This window comes from Xyrauchen texanus, chromosome 38, assembly GCF_025860055.1.
Source record: "Xyrauchen texanus isolate HMW12.3.18 chromosome 38, RBS_HiC_50CHRs, whole genome shotgun sequence".
NCBI classification, from domain to species: domain Eukaryota; kingdom Metazoa; phylum Chordata; class Actinopteri; order Cypriniformes; family Catostomidae; genus Xyrauchen; species Xyrauchen texanus.
This window is the reverse complement of record NC_068313.1, coordinates 25727243-25741882: the sequence shown is the minus strand read 5'-3', so window position 1 is coordinate 25741882 and position 14640 is coordinate 25727243. Positions and strand designations below refer to the sequence as shown.

The window sequence follows — 14640 nt, the reverse complement described above, 5'->3', positions numbered from 1 at the left end:
AAATGTATGTTGCATACTCTATTTCATTGGACCGCCTTTAGCTTCTATTAAGGCACACATTCATTGTGGCATTGTTTCAACAACCTTTTATTTCCATCCAGAGTTTGCATTCATTTTGAAGTCTTCTCCAGCACATCCCAAAGACTTTCAATGGGGTCAAGGTGAGGACTCTGTGGTGGCCAATTCCTGTTTCACAATTTGAGCCAGATGACTCTTGGCATTGTCATCCTGGAGTATGCCTGTGCCTTCAGGGAAGACAAAAATCCATTGATGGGATAACCTGAACATTCAGTATATTCAGGTAGTCAGCTGACTTAATTTTACTGCTGCATAACGTTGCTGAGCCTAGACCTGACCAACTGAAGCAACCCCAGATCATAACACGTTTTTTTTGGCCAGGCAGTGCACATAACTGGGAAAAACACCCTACCAGGTGTCACATTATAAAACTATGGATTGGCTGTGCAGCACATATACCATAAATCCTACAATCCTCCACTCTGTCACAAGTTACACCACTGCCATTGCATTATCAGAGGTCCAATCACTGGTTTAAGAGGTCTCCAACAAGTGGCACACTCTTTTAATTATCCCAATGTACAATGTTAATATCAGTAGTCAATGGGGCCACTATTATTTTGCTTTACATATTTATACTGTGGTGAAATGATCCGCCCCTCCAGCTCGTCATCATCGCCCCGCCTCTTAGGGCTGCCCTTCAGCCAGGCTCACAATGGGAGTTGGGCAGGAGAGCGAGAAGAGGTGCATAATTAATAAGCCTCGTATTGACCGCGGTGAATGAAGCACACCTGTTGTGAATAACGTTTCATTACCGCTGTCTTTAAAACACAGAGTGCACCTCTTCTCGGGGAGCCAGCTTCAAATCTCCATGTGTGTACACAAATAGGCATTCGCATGGATGGGACCAGAGCTGGGAGGTGATGTGCTGCCAGACCCACTACTCTGACCCATGGCCGATTAGATGAGTCGCCGGGGGAGAACTGCATAGAGGGGATGGGATAGAGGCCGGTCCGCCATCCCCTCTCACCTGCCACGGGCCTGGGAGACAGGCCGCCAAGGACAGCACCACCCCTCGCACTGTGGACCCTGGAGGGGAGCGTGTGCGGCGGACGGACCCAGGTCATGCCTGGGCCATTCCATGGATGATATCTCACCCCCTCAAGGAGTACCGTCTCGCCATGAGGATGCCAGAATCCCCCTTTATGAACACTATTCCCCTTGAACACTTTATTATCCCCATTTTGATTATTATTTCCAATAAATGCCTCTCCGAGGCTTGACGCCACAACCACTATGTCTGTCTCATGCTCACCCTGCCACAATACATACAGAATTTATTTATATTACAGTATTTCTTATTGTTGCTTTACACTGAATATTGTTTGAATGTGACTAGTTTTTAAACACCTCTCTAGCATACAGTATGCACAGATTACAGTAGGGTTTCCCAGGGCTTAAAGCAGGGGTACAACCATACTGTGTTCTACAGTTGAACCCTTTCCTAGTGGATAATAATTGTGCACGGAGTCTCTACTAGCATTCCCCAAGACAATGCAGTACTGAAGAATATCTTCTTGGTGAGGGATATTTTTTCAGTATATAACTTGCACTTCCCACACATTTTTGTTTGCACTTACCCCTGGCACAGCCAACTTCTGAACAATAACCAATGTACCATGAATAACGCCCACACTTACGAATAACACCATTTGATTGACTAAAAGAGAACCAACTGTTTTTTGTCTGTTTCCGATCATGCACAATAAAATTACAGACAGTGCTACTGTGCAATCACATAAACCACAAAAAAAATACACATTAAAGCATTATTTATGTCTGAACAAATTTATGATTAAATAGGGCCACAAATGTTCTTATAAATTTAAAATCATCATAAGTTTTCTTAATGGTACCCCTCTTTAATCCATTTGGCAGCCAGGCTCTTCCTCAGGCAGATTAACTTTTTGCTGTATGTATAATTGCTGCATATGACTTGAATGGGCTTTCATCGAGACAAGACAGACCGTTATTTAGACAAATTACATAAACCATCAAACTTTGGGAATCAAAAAACAAACCTCACCACTGAGTGATGCCTTATAAAAGACATAATACAGCGTTGGATATATTTTTAATAATAAATCTATTATTTTTTTTAAATAATACATCTAAATGAATCAATTCCATTAGACACAGATTTGGTTACATACTGAAATTTGTGTTTTTAGAATCTTTAAATTCAACATGAAATCAAAATAGACCCTGTTTACTATCTTAAAGCATGTTATGGTCTTATTGTGAATGATTCATCAGTGCACACTATTCAAAATGTAAAAAAAATAAATAACTTGTTCTTCTAAAACAACTTTGCTGATGTCACTTAGGCCCACTATTGGAAAATGTTAAAAAGCTATTTCACCATAGTTTTTTTTTAAATATATATATATAGCAAACTCACATTCAGGTTCAACTACATTCTGGAATGGATCATCCACTTGTGTGTGGTTGCTAGGGTGTTCTGGGTTGCTTACTGGCACAAGTCAAAAGAGCCAACCTCTAAGTCTTTATGATATTCTGGTCCCAAAATATGACTCTGGTCTCTCCTTCATTGAAAGACCTAGGTATTTTCCACCCTTTTATCATCCGCCACTTGGAAATCGTAAGTCAGATTGCTTTGAAATTTACAAGCATACCTCTCATGAAGCTGTATGATTTGAGGTATCATTTACATGTCCATAGTACAAACTTTGTTGAATGAGTTGAGGCAGATTAATGCTTCTGCGTTGAGCAAATGCCATAGTCTACCTGTAGCTACGGCGGTTATGGCACACCTGATGTGCATTCCTCCAAAAATGTAACAACGTGTTGCGTTTAGAAAGACAACAACAGCTCTGATTAGTCTGCGTTTTAACCTGAGACCGCCATGATCATTTTAAAATCTTTGCATCAAATCACATTGTATTTGGCTTCATTTTAATCTGAAGATTTAAGCATCTGCTGTTTAGGTTTCATGAAGTTTTGAACAAACCCCTAACCAGTGTTGGGGGTAACACGTTACAAGTAATGTACGTTACATAATCAGATCATTTTTAACAAGTAACAATATTTTTTTATTTTAGACCATACTATCAGAGTTACTTTTTAAATTAAGTAACACGTTGCTTTTGTACACCTCTACTTCCCCTGTATTGCGAGAAATCAGGAGTAAAAGTGTGCAAACTTTAGAGAGGAGACATAATGCATGATGGGCATTGTAGTTCTATAGAGTGTGAGGCCAGAGACAATTTAGCAGAAATTAGTCACGTCAATTTAAATTAATGGGAGAAACCTGGAACACCCAAACAAGAAGCTCTAGCACCCAATAGTCAATGGATGTAGAAAGGTAGTCTAGCCTTGCAGATACAACTGTCAATCACCTTTTAGATACAGACATTGCCTGTCAATCAAATCGCTAACGCACATTAGCTATACAAGCCGGGAAAATTGCGTTTTAGCATTATCATTCGGTCAACATTCGGTTGAGTGAAACACCATTGATTTATGTGTTGATACACACTGCATTAAAAAAAAATATCAGAAATTCACTGTAATTCATCAGTAGTTCACTGACTTATGCCGCCAAACTGCTCCGTGCTACTGCTCTCCGTAACTGGGACAATGGGATGAGAAAAGCTGATTATGGATCAGTGGCTCCGAGCAACATTCTCGTTTGCAGAGAAAATGTCTTAATTTCTAAAAAGATTTAACCTTTTTGTTTTATAATAAACAAGTAGTTTGATTCATGAAACAAACCAATTTCATGATATTTTTGTAGCATTAAAAATGATTCCATTCAAGTTGTATCAACATGTACCTTTGAAGTTGTATGCAATCAACCAATGGCGTCTGTACGCACCATGGATCAACAAGCATGCACTTAATTGCACAAGATGACTTAAGTGAAAAATATTATTTTATTATCAGACACATTCCTTGAACATGTTAGGCTGGCATTTCCCACTGAATTTTATCATGACTTTTGAAAAGCATCTTTAGTTGACACTGACATTGTTCAAGTGTTGAACTTTACTTCTTTAGGTAAAACAGTGGTTCTTCATTATTCATATTGACTGCCATGTTGATGGAAAAACAAATCATGCATAGTCATGTTATTGATTACTTTAAATATGACGTGAAGACATACTTTCTGAATATTTGTTAGTTTAGTATGTTTTTTTGACATGTGTTGTAAAGTATCTTGCATGACCTGTAATTAACTTGTAAGTTACTTTAAGGAGTAACACAATACTCTAACAAGTTACTTGTAAACATAATGTTACTCAACACTGCCCCTAACACAAAGTCTGAGCAACAGTAACAGCAACACTTACCTTAGAAAGCACCACTAATAACAAGACCAAAAGATGAAAATGTTATGGCACTAGATTTTTACAAATCAACTTCTTATAATGCACCCTCCTTCAACAGGCCAGCATTGCAGTTATGCACATGATTTTAGGCACCCGTTACTATCTGAAACACACCTCTATAATGGGACGGTGGTCCCAGTGGTTCAGTGTATGAACTGTGATAAAGATGGCTGTGTTTTTAGCACCGGTAAACAGCTAAACAGATTGCCACTACATAATCAAGGCCAATGAGCAACAAACAGGAAAGACCTCTTAACAAAAGGGATTCTGAGTAGCACTGAGAGTCAGATTGTGTCTCCTGACTTTCCTCTAAACAAGAATATTAACTCATTGTTTTCAAAAGTACTTAAAATGGGAAAAACTGCCACTGTTCTGCTGATCTGAGATGACAGTGCCACTCCACGTCTTCGTACCAAACTCACTGCAAGTCAAATGCTTCCTGAGGGGAAAGTAGAAATTAAATTCTGTGAGACAGTATCTGTACCTAGTATCTGTATCTCTCCTTTATACAATCACAGAGTCATGTCAGTGTTTTTGGAGTCAAAGACATGCCTAAAGAAATCCTGCCTTCAAAAATTATTATGTAATAAGTTAAAATCAAATATTTCACATCAACACAATCCCTATAAAGCTTTCCATGGAACATTTGTTTTAATGCTGTAAAGTAAATGCAGAGTAAACTCTGGCTAATTAGTTATGGTGGGGCGATATGTTACAATGGCTGGTTTTAATGATCTTCATTAAGTTAGTGGCATATCTGATGCTGAATTATGAGGCATATCAGATGATGAAATATGGGGCATAATAACAACATCTCGGAAAATAAGATCTTCTGAGCACAGGCTGCAATTATGACAATTAGCCAACAGTTTTATTTTTTATATTTTTTACATTTCCTGTGCCAACAAAAATGACATTCTACAAACTGATCCAAAGTCCCAAAATAAAGCAGCTTTCTGCTTTGTGTTAAGACACATTTCAATGGAGTGGCTTGACTTTGATGTTTGCAGTCACACATCTGCTCCCTTGTGGCACACACTGTAGTTAAAAATCCCATGGACTGCTAAATATCCAGTCCACAGAGGCAAACGTCAAAGAGCACAGGAAGGCCAGCTCCCCGAGGTGAGAGAGATAGAGGGGGAGATGAGGAGTCAGAGAGAGAAGAGAGACAAATGGGAACGATGGGGGGGTAGTTCAACAGCTTTCATAACAGTATCACTCTGTGGTAATCCCACCAGTAAACAGGCTGCAAATTCAAGTCTTTAAAAAAACAGACTGACTTGGCCGTGACTAGATCTCACACAATCATTAACAGAACCTGTAAAAAGCATTTCTGTTATACTTTTGTTTGGTACTGCATATCAGTCTCAAAACCAGACAACACAAGTGTAAAAAGACAGGGATAGTGTGTCAATGGGGTAGAATTTAGGTCAGGTAGAATTAAGGATATTGTAGCAGTATAACCCTAACCCACATATTCAATTGAAATCACAGCTCTGTGGGTTAGGCGTGATTATTTCCTGAACAGTCCAGGAGTAAAAATGGAAACGGTGTAGTGTAAATTCTCAGCACAGCACTGGTATTTACACTGTGATTTCCATTTACATGGTTATTGCATGTTACATAAGTTACAACAAGAAATGCTGTATATTTTAATGAAAATGCTGTGATCTTGACAAATTTTCACTTGAAATTACACTTTCTTTGAAATGTATATTTTCAACATGGAACTTTGAAAAAGCCTGTCACCATTCACTTTCATTGCATTGATTTATCCATATACTGAAAGGTGTACAACATCTGAGGCTCTCATTCTGCTTAGCTTTTTCTGTTTGTAACAACATAAGGGTGAGTACAGGATGACACAATTTAAATTTTAGGGTAAACTATCCCTTTAAATCTCACAAAATGCAGAATTTGGTCACATTGTAGGAAATATGCTGGCACTAGAATTCACCCATAGATATATTCATCAAAGCCGTTTAAATGCGGGCGTGCTAATGTAAAAACATGAGCTTCTTGAAACAGACTGACAAAAGAGCGGAGAGAATCTTGCATAGAGGTGCAAACTGACGGTAGACTCCTACTACATTTGCATCCAAACTAATACAGAACATTGCAGTAATCAGATAAATATGAGCAAAAAAAGATCTAGAGAAAGTAATTACAGACATCATCATGTATAACTGAAGAATGGCATGCCTTTAAGAGTCCCACTGTGATACTGATTCTATCACTGTCTGTACGTTCTCCACTTCAATGGGCAAACACTGCAGCCCATGTATTCAAACTGATTGGCTGGGTGGCCTCTAGCACAGTTGGAGGCTGTGCAGTACCTACTGCAGGCTGGAGCCACCGTCTGTCACTTTGCATCATGTCTGTGGTAACAATCTGCCCTCAGAATTGACAAGAGGAGGACATCACCCATGAGTACATCAAACAAGAAATCAAAATTCCTAAATGCACATTATTCCAAATATTAAAAAAAGTAACTTGCTCTTCTTCTGAAACAACTTTGCTGATATCACTTAGGATATGCAGTCTATTGGAAAATGTTAAAAAGCTATTATTTCACCAAATTCCTGGTGATGCCATGTGAGGATCAGATGCCAAGTGTGAACAGCGAACTCTGCACACTTTGCTAGTTTTAACACTTTTAACTATATAAGTGATATTCGATACACTGTTCCATAACTGTTCTAGGAGGACAAAATGTCAAAGAATTAAAAATCCTATGACACATTAAAAGACACTTACGTGATCATGTTGACACCCCCGAACAGGCCCCAAGCCAGGGAGTCGATGTTGTCTGAGAAGTGAGGGAATTGCGGAGAGAGATGCCAACCATGTCAGCAATGCTGACGAAGGTTATTGCTGAATTGGAGGATCTTGCTGTGATACATCAATCGATCACTGCTATGGAGATGAAATTCTCTGAGGTGGTTACAAGAGTGGGGGATGTCAAGAAATGGATCGATTATCTGGAGTCAGCGGAGAGGGAATTATCTGCTAATCCACTAGTGACCAAGGTGGATTTGGAGAGTGTCTGGGAGAAGTTGGAGGACATGGAGAATCGTAGCCGGAGGAATAACATCCGTATTGTTGGAATTCCTGAGGCCGAAGAGGGTCAGGATATGGTGAAATTCCTGGACAGGCTCTTTCCGAATCTGCTTGACATAACAGGCCATAAACTGGAAATCGTGGAAGCTCACAGGGTTCCTTCTCGGCGAGATGCGAAGGGAGGCAGGCCCCGATGAATTCTGGCCAAATTTCTAAGATAATCCGATAAAGATCTTGTATAATGTGAGGCGAGATGTAAAGGAAGGCTTTCTTTAATTTTCTTGTTCCCACACTTTGCGAAGTCGACAAGAGTGAAACGTGATCTATTCAAGGAATGCAAGAAACTTTTACATCAACAGAAGTTTGCTTTTGCACTGATATTCCCGGCCAAATTGAGAATAGATGCCAAGGATGGCCATAAAACATTCAATGCCCACAGCAAGCAATGTCCTTCGTAAAATCAGTGGAGTAAGTTATCTTGTGGTATTCACATTTCAGCCGAATGCACAGACTCACTGAACATCCACTTGACAGTTTGAGGAAACTTGAGCACCAATTTGTTTTCTTTTTGTCCTCTTTGTGTGTATGACTCCTATTGGCTGGAGTTTGTTTTGTGGAGTATTCTTGCAAGACATTGGAATGATTAGGTCATTTGCAGCCAAATGGGCCAGCTCACTGAACATTTGTTTGACTGAGGAAACGGAGCACCCTTTTTTTCTTCTCTCTTTTTGTGCTGGTTCTGCCTAGTGGCAGAAGTTCATTTTGTGGACTAACAACCTTCTGGACAGTTTTGTGGATGAATCTATATGCTCTGTGTTTATTCCACCTATTGGCTGGAGTTGTTTCATTTGTTGATTAATTCTGTCTCACAAAATTTGCATAGAAACACCGGACTTGAGCAATCCGATGGAAAAGATGTCACGGGGGTTCCCGTAGGCATGCATGTACAGTTCGAGTTTAAGGGGTGGACGCCTGTTGGTGCTGTCATGCGCGGGGTCAATGCACACGTTTTTCTTTCTGTTTGTTTGGTTCTGGGGGGACGTTTGGGGTTTGATTGTTGCACTAATGTTGGAATGTGGTCTTTATCATTTTGTTGTTGACACACAATCTATTTTTTCATATGTCAAAATGTCAAATGTTAATATGAGTGGATTGTCTCTCTCCATGTGGAATGTGAATGGGTTCGGGCACCCCATAAAAAGGAGGAAGGTTATTTCTATTCATAAGCATAATAGATATCATATACTGTTTCTTCAAGAAAGGCATCTTTCCCAAGAGGAAGTTGAAAAATTTGGGAAGATATGGGGTGAAAATATTTTGTGCTGGTTTAAGTAAGAGCAGGGGAGTCATTACACTTATAAGCAAACATCTAAAATTCAAATGTCTCAAAAAGATTAAAGATATATTAGGAAGAGTCATTATTGTTTTAGCTGAAATTCAGGGGCAAAGTCATATTTTGGCTAATACATTTACATTTACATTTATGCATTTGGCAGACGCTTTTATCCAAAGTGACTTACAGTGCACTTATTACAGGGACAATCCCCCCGGAGCAACCTGGATTTAAGTGCCTTGCTCAAGGACACAATGGTGGTGGCTGTTGGGCTCGAACCAGCATCCTTCTGATTACCAGATTACCAGTTATGTGCTTAGACCACTACACCACCACCACTCCTAATACTTATGCACCTAACGTTGATGATCAGGGATTTTTTTTATAGATCTTGAAGGGATGTTGCAAGCCGCTGGCACCCATCATATACTATTGGGAGGAGACTTTAATTTTTTGATGGACTCAGTCCTTGATCATAGTGAAGCAAAAGTGTGCAAGCCCCCAAGGGCAACATAGACACTTCACAGTATGTGAAAAAATCTTTTGAACTCATCAGATAGGGACTGTAAATCTTTTTCCATCAGTCCATAACATTTACTCTAGAATAGATATTTTGTTTTTACATCCAAGTCCCTAATTTCATCTGTTGCTGATTGCTTAATTGGAAACATTTTAGTCTCAGATCATGCCCTGGTGTGTTTAGGGGTATTGACACATATGGAGAAAAGGAAATAATATAATTAGCGCTTTAAATGTATCCCTTTTGCAAAGAGGGTGTCTGCAGCTTGGGGGGGCTGTAGACTACCACAAAAATGGTACAAAGTAGATGTGCAACTGTAAACACCTGAAAAATGTAGACCTAAAAATCCCAAATTGCTGTGTTATATTTTCAAATGATCTCAAAGCTCAGTTTTCATAAAGGTCACTGAGTGTAGCAACAGACGCAAGTATATTGCCTCCAGAAAACTTCACTGAAGGAATGGTGAAAAAAATTAAATAAAAAAAAAAAACTCTTGTATGTATCTGGTAAGATGTTTCCCAGCTTTGTCCCCCAACGCAAAGTACTGCATATCTGTCTAGCCCTGAATATCCAAAACTCTACCTTCTGTGACAAAATATTATTGTATCTATACTTTAGCGAGTCAACTCTCCAAGACCATTGGATGACATTCGACAATTCAGCTCCGTTTCGGGCACTTTTAATACTCTTTTTCAATTCTATGAATTCCTGTACTTTGATATTTTTTATAAAAAAAAAAAAAAAAAAAGGCATAATGTATGATCCGCCTCCTAAGAACTGCCTTCCATGCCATGCCCATAGAGGACACTTAGGACCAATTGGTTTCTACATAAACATTGACTTCTGCCTTTAACATTTGTTGAAATGCTGGGTCCTGTAGAAGGGATGTATTAAAGCGCCATCTATATGATTTTTTTCTCTATATGAGGCAACATCTCTAAACACTCAAAAGCATGATCTTAAACTAAAATGTTCCCAATTGAGCAGTCAGTGGCAGATGGAATAAATGAATTTTTTTGAGTAAATGTTATTAACTGATGAAAAAAGGTGTAGTCCCTCCCAGATGGATTCAGAAGTCTCCAAAAGTCTGTAAGGCTAAGATTTGTACACAACCTCTGTAATGTCAATATTGCTCTAAAGGGTGTGCACACCTTTGCATCATTATGATCAAGGACTGGATCCATTAAAAGTTAAGTCTCCACTCAAAACCATATCATTAAGGATCCCAGCTGCTAGTAGCTTTCAAGATCTATAAAAAAAGTTCTGATCATTAGCGTTGGGTGCAAAATATTAGTCCAAATAAGATTTTGCCCCTGTATTTCAGCCAAAACAATAATGACTATCTTTAATCCGTTTGAGACATTTTAATTGTAAATGCTTATTCATCAATGTGATGACTTCCCTGCTCTTACTCGAACCAGCACTAAAAAACACATGCCCACTCCATGCCCTGATAAGTTTTTCAGCTTCCTGTGAAGAAAGGTGCATTTCTACACTAAATCAAAGTTTTTACGCTTAAGAAAATATACCACTTTCCTTCTTTTTATAGGGTGCCCCAGTCCATCATTATTCCACGTGGAGAGAAACATTTTACCTTTATATTATATAAATTACATAGACCACTATCCAACATTGATGTCACCACAAAATCCTTAATAACCCACAGAACAGAAAAAAGACGTGCTTTAACCTTGCACATAACATTCCCAGCTGGTGTCCATCTCTCAGAAATCTGACTGTTCATGCATGCTCATGTGATTTTCCGCTACATAATTGCTACCAGAGTTCACACACACACACCACGCTGATTGGGCGGACTCAGCGTCCGGCGTCCATCGTAACAGCCCGGCCCCACGCTCTTCCTAGTCACCCTCCTCCGGGGAAACCTCCAGTATGACATACTCCCCTCCCCTACCTTCCTGAAGGGGAGGTGTTGCCCTTCCGGCCGTCTTTCTCCTGGCAGGTCTTCCCCACCTCACTGGAGCCATGGGAGATGAGGGGAGGGAGAAGGAAGCAAGAGACAGAGAGAACAAAAATTGCTCACCGGTCCCCGGACATGCCGTTGCCTGGTCCTCAGCCACTCCTCCGCCCTCTGGTGAACGACAGCCGCTCCTCCCCTGGCGGACGGCAGCGAGTCCTCCGAGCCCCACAGGCAGAAGCCAGTGGGCAGACAACAGAAAAACAAACCCTCTCAAGTTGCATCAGTAAAATGTACAATGTGTCATCTGTATTGTTGACTGAGTGCAGGCAAAATTACCCACTCACACCATTGATTTAATGTAGGACTTGTCATGGGCATTTAAAAGTCTTATTACCATCCTTGATGTCAATTCTCAGCTTAACAGGATAAAGCAGTCTGAAGCTTACTTTCTGTTGGTGCAGTAATTTTTTACACTCTTTTGGTCTGTGCCACTTTGCTTGTGTAGCTCTAGAAAAGTCCAGAAAAATACCTGTTCCACATCAGCCATGGTAGCAGGTGGGTTAGCCTGTTGTTCTCTTACGGCCAACTCCAGAAACTCTACTTGTTTTTCCAACATTGTCCATTCTTGTGAACAGGGTGGAAATTTTCGCCTCCATAGATATGGTCACTCGACGATTTCTGCAAAGCCCCCCCATGTTGGTCGAGATTTTCGTTAGTGCTGCATGAATGTCAGAGATATCACGACCTATGTCATGAAGCTTGTCGTCAATATCGACTGGACCGACTGTGAGAACACAAGTGTGTTTTAATGTCCCTACAGGCCGATGATTTAAAAACTTTCAACATCCTGCCCTCACAGCACAGTTTAACAAACAAAACTATTAGTTCTCACTGGTTAATTAAGAAATATCACATGACCAAGTGTGCGATATGGCCCTACATCAGCACTGCTGCGATTCGGCCATGGCCTCGTGTCATAGGTAAATCAAAGCAATGCTGTGTGATATTGGTTATATACAACAGTTCAATGAACAATTCAATTATAAAAAAATTGTAAAAACTGAGTAAGGTCACAAAAAATACATATGTGCATTTGTCTGTCATGCCCTTCTGTTATTCTTTGCTGTTAATCACTAATGTTAGGGCGGTCAGCCTCTCAGGTTATGAAAAAATGGCAGACAATGGGGGTGTTGTGTGGTTTTGAAAGCGAGATAAAACTCCTGCTAATTGTAATAATGTTATACATGTAATATGGAGACTGTTAAAGTATCTCCATTGTTTCATTTCATGTTGACCACTGGGCTGTTATTGTGCTGTGAGTTCAATTGGCTTTTAAAAGACCAGGGGCTCATGGGAGAACAGTGTACTGCTTTTCACAGGCCCTTTGTGTTGGTTGTAAAGGGATGCGTAAATGGAAAAACTCAATTATTACTGAGGAGGGATCTCTTTTCTGTGGAGCACACAGTTGCTAAACAGATTAAACAGGAGCCGGTCACACATCTTCTATCTAACACACACTGACACATATGCGCTAAACAGGCACAAAGACAGGGTTCAGACAGGTTACCTCAACAAACCTAGTTAACAGAACTCCAAACTTAAACTAATTTGTATTCTGTGTGAAAAGATGCACCTATCCAGAATGCGTATGTACTGCCTGTTCCTCTCACACCACAGATTGATTCTGGAATCATAAATTATGGATGCTCATTGCATAATCAATGGTTTATAATAACAGCCGGCACAAAACAAGATCAGAGTTTGTCACACAAGGGCAAAACCTCGGCTCTCAAAATATCCACTTTGGCAGAATGGGACAAAGGTCAAATTCTTGTGTACATGTGACGCAAGCATATCCGGTTTCCTCTTAAAAGTGACATAAAATTATATTAACTGTATTAATTGTGGAATGATTATGACACCACTGACTATGATGCACGGAGCGCTCTGGCACGAGACCCTTTCTCTAGCGCTAGCTCTCTCCTTTTTCAGACAGCTGAACTGGCTGTTTCCATGGAAAGGGGGAGGCGTCCCGCTGCAGTCAGTCAAGAGCAAGCCAAAATCGCTGACAGCATAGTATAAGCAGCTGAGAGCCAAAAGCACAACAGGAAACAAGGGCAATGGCTTAATTTGCCTTTTGTGGAATTAAAATGGAAATCTACAGTATATATCTGCTTGTTTTTTGTTTTGTTTTGCACATTTCTGTATTTGGCATTGATCCAACTGAGCAGTAATTGTAGATACACTACCATTCAAAAGTTTATGGTCGCATACTCATTCTTTACTATTATTCTAAAATGTGAATAAAATAAAATAAAGTCAATATGACTATGGAATAACAAATGGACATATGGGAATTATGTTGTGACTAAAAAAAAATCCATAATAAATAAAAACTTTGTTATATTTTAACATCTTCAAAGTGGCCACACTTTGCCTAGATTTTGCATAAATGTACTCTTGGCATTTTCTCAACCAACTTCTTGAGGCATCACCCTGAGATGCATTTTAAACAGTATTGAAGGAGTTCCCATCTATTCTGGGCACTTGGTGGCTGCTTTTCTTAATTATTTGGTCCAAGTCATCTATTTCACAAACTTTTTTTATATATAAAATTTTAGTTTTTATTTAAGATCATGAGAAACATTTCATGCAAGTGACCCCAAACTTTTGAATGGTAGTGTATGTGATCTAGGCACATCTAAACCTGACATTGTCACAACATATTCTGAATCCTAAAAAGGTTTGGAAAGCAGCGTAAATCCTTAACAGTACGTGTCATCTGGCATCTTTACAACTGTAAACGCGCATGTATAATATTATGTTTTTGCTCATGTACTGAGCAATAGATTATAGTGTACAGACTATACACACTTTACATACTGTATTACAAACATGCCCCAAAGCAGTTGCTCTCTCGGGCGTTGTAAGCGTCATGGAGCGGATTTCTTCCACACCAGACATGCACAGAGAAGCAGTAAGAAGCAATGCACGTGTCGCGGAAACCATTTTAATTCTCTGGTGCGAGCCTCTATGAAAACCTTCAGTGAGTAAACTAGATTAAAACCACATTAAACGGCCGATATTCTGAACAACGTTTAAAAAAAATTAACAGGATTTGTGTGACGTGAACCAATATAGGTAAATCAGCAGACACAAATCACCACCCTTAAATTACCATGAATTTAGTATAGTAACACCAACTGTAAGCCTATTAACTATAGTATTTTAGGAAATAATATATTCACAATAAATATCATCATATAATTATTACATTTCTATTAAATGTATAATATATTACATGGGAGTGATGGAATAACATTCATTTTTATTGGAACTATGGCAGTTGTGTTTTTATGTTTTTTATATTTATAGT

At 39.4% G+C, this 14640-nt stretch overlaps 1 protein-coding gene across 1 annotated transcript in view; it reads right to left on the bottom strand.

Moving 5' to 3' along the window:
• The window catches only part of LOC127632094 (glycerophosphodiester phosphodiesterase domain-containing protein 5-like), an 81094-nt gene that overhangs the window by 24377 nt on the left and 42077 nt on the right, over positions 1 to 14640 (bottom strand).